The sequence below is a fragment of the Parasteatoda tepidariorum genome, chromosome 12, assembly GCF_982258835.1.
Source record: "Parasteatoda tepidariorum strain Cologne lab strain chromosome 12, Ptep-v5.0, whole genome shotgun sequence".
Classification (NCBI taxonomy): Eukaryota; Metazoa; Arthropoda; class Arachnida; order Araneae; family Theridiidae; genus Parasteatoda; species Parasteatoda tepidariorum.
In genome coordinates this window covers 32,992,026-32,998,025 of record NC_141766.1, presented here as the reverse complement: position 1 = coordinate 32,998,025, position 6,000 = coordinate 32,992,026, and the positions used below count along the sequence as shown (strand labels likewise).

General features: G+C 26.4%; 1 protein-coding gene across 1 annotated transcript in view; it reads left to right on the top strand.

Annotated features, from left to right (window-relative positions):
* Positions 1-4,010: 4,010 nt before the first annotated feature.
* LOC107440916 (fibroblast growth factor receptor-like 1) overlaps positions 4,011-6,000 on the top strand; it is a 286,439-nt gene continuing 284,449 nt past the window's right edge. Inside the window, exon 1 of the mRNA XM_087155621.1 lies at positions 4,011-4,100. The gene's annotated coding sequence lies outside the window, so the exon portion shown is untranslated. The remainder of the gene's footprint in view (positions 4,101-6,000) is intronic.

Below are 6,000 nucleotides of genomic sequence, written 5' to 3'. Positions count from 1 at the left end.
TGAAATTATTCTAAAACTTAATAAAAGTTAAAATAGTGTTGGCTTTTTCGTGTACTAATGATAAATAATTAAATTCTGTATTGGCGGATTATTATATATAAAACGATAATACAAACTCGAAGAAAAAATGAGCTATGAAAATAAAATTGCTTTATTATTATTCTCTGCACAATCCAAAGTCTCGCTGCATAAGTTTGTTATAATAATTTTCGTATTATATTAAATTCAAATTCATAAATATTGCATGATATTTTAACGTACATGATCAAAGCAAGTGCTTACTTTACACTTAAAAAGATTAAAATTGGACATATAATGGCTGATATAACGGCCAGCCACATTTTCAAATTATTTAGCACTGAATTTTGGGTGAAAACACTATGCACGATAAACACTTTGTTCGAAATATTATGTTCCTGTGTATTGTGATCTTATTTGATGGTAATTTCATAAGTCTGTGAAGTATTTATCTGGAAAAAGTACTAATGTAGAGTTTGTTTTTGAAATATTACCTTTAGAAAATGCTTGGTCTATCACTATGCTTCTCCTAACTCTTATAAATTATAGAAAAAAATCGTTTTAAATTTTAAAACCATATTGTCACTTTAGGTTTTCTTATAACCAACACTAAAAAAAACAGGGTCAGAACTACCAGTTAATTAAATTACAATGCTACTTTATTTACTGTATTAATACTACTAAATTTACTATATTTCTTATTCTATGGGAACACCATAAAACAAGATAATTTTTATCGAATTTTATCGAAGCCCGTAGGTAATGATTTTAGAAAATTTAACAAATTTACAATAAAATTTGGTTCTTATAATGTATGATAAAATTTAGTAAATGTTTCAAAATTTGGTATTTAACATCTTATCTTAGATCATAGCTTAAAAACCATTTTAAAAATTAAAATTTCTGATAAATTGTTACAATATGAATGGAAAAATTACAAAGTTTAAGATTTAAATAACGAATTTTTGTAGGTTTTATTACCTGAATTATGATTTTTTTTTACCAGAAATGTCATCACCCTACGGTAATTTTACCAGCATTTTATTCGCCGTGTTTTAACATCGATTAAGTGAATAAAGCAGATATTATTAAGATTTAAGAATTTATAATTTATGCTATGCTGACAAACATGAATAGTAAATCCTTCATACACAAAAATCCAATTAATTAACTTTAACATTAGCATAAATTTTCATTAAATTTTTGCAACATTAAAGTTAGAACAACTTTTCCGACGTCATTTTTATTGACTTAATTTTCATTATAATTCATATTCATGTTGTTTTGACAGTTTGGCAGTGCTAAAAATTTACGAGATTCGCAATTACAGTATAATTTTATTTACGTAGTGTGATTCTGTTTTTGTCAAGGCGATAAATCTAGATGTTTTATTTCCATCTACTCTTAATTATTGCCTTTAGCTTACTACGTAACCTGTTCCGTAGCTTAGTTAATTATGTATCAGTCAAATCTAAGATGAATGAAATTTGATGAGATTCATTAAATAATTATTGGTAATTAATCATGAGTTGTTTATTTATGACATGTCATACAGTTGATTTATTATGCTTTATTCACATCAATTTTATTTACATATTTTGCATAATTATAGCGATCTTTACTTATACATTCCGTTAGCAGTAAGGTTCGCATTAGTTTCCGAAACAAGCTTGTTTATATATAATTTCAAAACTTAAAAAAATATCTGAGTCTTTCTTTCAGCAAATTCTGAAAATTTTTCTTAGGAATAAACTATTTTCTGATTTCATTCAAATTTTTTAATTTGTATTTTAGAAAAATCTAGATAAATTAAAATATAAGTAAATAAATTTGTAAATATTTCGAAAAGGGTTTTGCGAAACAATAAAAAGTGACTGTTTTGTTTTAATAAATGCTGATCATGTATTTGATGCTTGTTTACAATTTTTTATTAAACCATGGTGGAGACACTGGAAGCCCTAAGAATCCTGAACGATCCTAGGATCGAGTTCTATTATCTTTCGAGAAAATCAAAACTTAAACATTTATTTAAAAAGTCATCCTGAACTTGATTTAGCAATTTTGTTATCTAGTAGGTGATATTGAATGTTACAAAGTTGAGCATTTACAGTTATACGTGAAACGTATGCATTTGCTAAAGCTTAATGCATGGCACTTTTTAATTTCATTACATTGAGTACGAATTGCTTTTGTTACTCGCTATTTTTGTTACGCTTACCTGCATACGCGTTATCACCTCTTTTGCAATTAAATTCTTCATTGATCTAGTTAGTGGTAAATTTCCTATTACTTCCCTGTATGTTCACTATGTTTATTAATAGTAAAAATTGCCTTACGTGTAATTATAGTAAAGTTAGATACTATCCTTGAAATTGAATAAAGTAATAAACATAAATAGTGCATAATATAAAAATGTAAAATATGTATTTATTTACTATAGATTTATTGTAGATATATCCGCATATATTGTCCCTTAGGATCACTATTTATTCTTGCTTCTCTATTTAGTAACGGAAAAAATATTTCATGGTATTTGTGATTACAATGAAGTTGAATACTGTACTTGAGAATAACTGTTAGAATGCAATAAAAGTCTTATTTTCAAGCATAAAATATATTTATTTATCATTCAGTATACTCATATATTCGTTAAATTGTTATATATCTTTGCTTAGTTACCGTAAAAAGTACCTCATTTTACATGCAATTACACTAAAGTTGAATACTGTATTTGATAATAGAATTTAAAATTTATTAAAAGCTATATTTTTTAAAAAGGAAATATATTTTTAAATTAGTATCCTCACATATTATTCTTTTGGATCTCTATATATTCTTGTTTCTTTATTTAATAGCGGAAAAAATTACCTTATGGTATAAGTAATTGCAATAAAGTTGAATACTATCCTTGTCGTTATTATGTAATAAAATCTTTATTATTATGAGTAAAATATACTTGATTATTATAGTTATGTTTCTTTAGATTGCTATATATTTAGCTATATGTTTTTATGCTTAGTAAGGTCAAATATTACTTCATGTTGCATAAAATTACACCAAAGCTGAATAATGTATTTGATAATAGCATTTAGAATTTATTAAAAACTACATTTTTATGAATGAAATATATTTATCATTTAATATCCTCATGTCGCTACACATTCTTGCTTCTATATTTAATAAGAGTAAAATATTATTCATGATTTGATAATTCAAGCTGGCTACTGTTTTCAATAATGGGCTTTAAAATAGAATGAAAACTTTATTTTTATGAATGAAATTTATTTTCATGAGTGTAATATATTTATTTTTCGTTCAATATCTTCGTACATTCCTTTTCCTTTGTTGCTGGAAAAAACACCCAATCATTCTACCTTACATAAAAAATGCATATGTTTCATGTTAAAAAATGCATATATAAGTGTTCTTCAGTTTTTAGAAAAGGAAAAACATTAAACAACCCTGCATCGAACAAAAAAAAGTGCACTCTTGTGGATTTAAGTACTACACCTCTTAAACTGCCGACACGTTTGATGTATCGTTATTGCTCCGTCTAGTATCATTGCAAGGGGCCTCCCTTTTTTCATATTTTATGCTCCGTATGAGAGCGAAGTTTATAAATAAACTGTTAACCAATACAAGCAGTTGCTGAAGTTTACCGTAAACACCGATCTGAACCATGGAAATGTGGTTCCCGGAAAAAGGAAAAAAAAAAAAAAAGGAAAGCTTGTGGGAAGAAAGCATTTGTAAAAGCAATAATCTTCCCTATGTGGCCATAAAGAAAGGGAAAAAGAAAAAGTTCGAATAAAAGGAGTTGTTCGTTAAAACTATGTCGTCAGAGTTTTCTTTTGACTTTACTACCTAAATCTATTTGTGAGTTATTTACATCTGTAGTTGCTGGCATGTTTGTTAAGTACTTCGTTAAGACTTTCTACCAATTCTAAACGAAATACGAGTTTTAACGGGACTTGTGTTCTTCGTTTTAGGAAATGTGTTTTCGACATGCAAGTTCCCTGGATATTGAGTGAGGAAAACTGCATGCAGCGACACACTGCGGGATATGAGAGAAGCTCAATAACAAAGTGAGTGCTCTAGTTCTTGTTATTTATGTCTTATACTCACGCGCCTTTGTATTTCATAAAAGAAGCGGACTATTGGAAATTAAGTAAATCAAAAAGTTTTCCGGTTATAACGTTAATGTCACGTTAATAAATAAACATGAGAAATTTATCGAAAATGGCATTCTTTTTGAATTAATTCCGTGCTTTAAGGTACTTGGGGAAAGTATAAAAGAGTTTTCTGTTTTACCGAATGCCATTGAACAAGTGATTAGTTAGTTTAGTAGTCAGTTTCCAATAATCAGTTGATCGTTCTGTAAATCTCTAACAAAATGTTCCGAAGATAATTTAATGTCTTTGCTTTCCTAAGGTATTTAATAGAGCATTACATAAATTACACACTGTACTATTAAATCATCGCTATTGTTTTCCAAGCAATAAAATAGTCTATTATTATTAAAAATCTATTAAAGTATAAGCAAATACAAAAAGTTTTGTTGCCTGATTTATGGCAATAACGGGGCTAGGGGATATTGAATCGATGGGAATGCAATTAAGATATTTTTGATTGTTGCTTGCTTTATTGAAAATATATATTCGTGATGGATTGCAATATATGACGCGTTAGTTTTCTATTTTCATTATCAGAATATTATGTAAAGAAATTATTTTGTCAAAATTTTCTAATTAAAACGACACTGATCTCTTTAACTTTGATCTTTTTCTCTTAACTTTTCAACAATACTTTAAAAAGAAATAAATTAAGAAAAAGAACTATACATTTAAATTTTTTAAACTTGTGTACCCTTAGTTTACAAGTGCAACTGGATCTCATGCTTTAAGATAAGCAACTAGCACAATGATTACTAATTGCCGAAAATAATTACCCAGGCACTATTATAAAAAAATGAAAAATCCTGATCAAGAAAAAAAATCCAGTTTTCAAATTAACCTTGATATATCATCATCTTTAATCATAAGTTACAGAAGCAAAGGTGGAAAATAATCAAAAGAGCTTAAATTACAAGTTTATTTTCAAATTATTCAATCAAAATTGTTTCTAACTCAAAAATAGCATTTTTTTCACAAAAGATTAAATTATGTAGTTTCATAAAATAAATATTCTTTTATATGTCCATTAGAGGTATGTGAATCTTTGACGCAAATGGGAAACACCCTTTTATATATATGTTTTTTCTGGTGCTCTAATTGCAAGTAAAAATATATTTTGATATTTTTTTGAATTATAAGAAGCAATATAATAGTTACTAAAATAATCTGTTAGATTATCGAAATTATTTTTGTACTAAAATATAAAATTGAAAAAAAAATAGTTTGAATTTATTTTCATTCATATTCAAAAATTTATATATAATTGTTTTTATTAATTAAAAAAATCCAAAGAAGAATAAATATTTGTCTTAAATCTAAATAACTGCAAAATTGAAGAATTATTGTTTGGAAGTGAGCCGTGTTGGGAAGATTTTACCTTTAAATGAAAAAAAGAAATCGGTGTTTCCTGTGGAATTCCATAACCATAAATAATTAAAATCGTAAATGCAATATCTTTCATTTAATTTGATCTAACTTAATATAAAATAAGAAAAACAGTACTAAAAATATGTTTAAAAATTAAACGTCAAAGGGTTTGTTGAACGTTTACATTCAACAAAAAGTTTTTTTTTCAATAGAAATACAAAGAATTCTTATCTAAACAACTTAAATAAAAACCGTAAAATATTTCATTAACTTGTAATGAATTTGTCGAAAAACGTCAACAAAGATGCATGTTTATTAATGTTTTCTTAGAGTGGGTTCATCCCAAAAAGAGGTTAAAAACGAGCAATTTTGGTCCAACTTAATTACAGTAATTTATGATAAATACAAATTTAAAAATATTCATAATTTTATAAATTTAAAAATC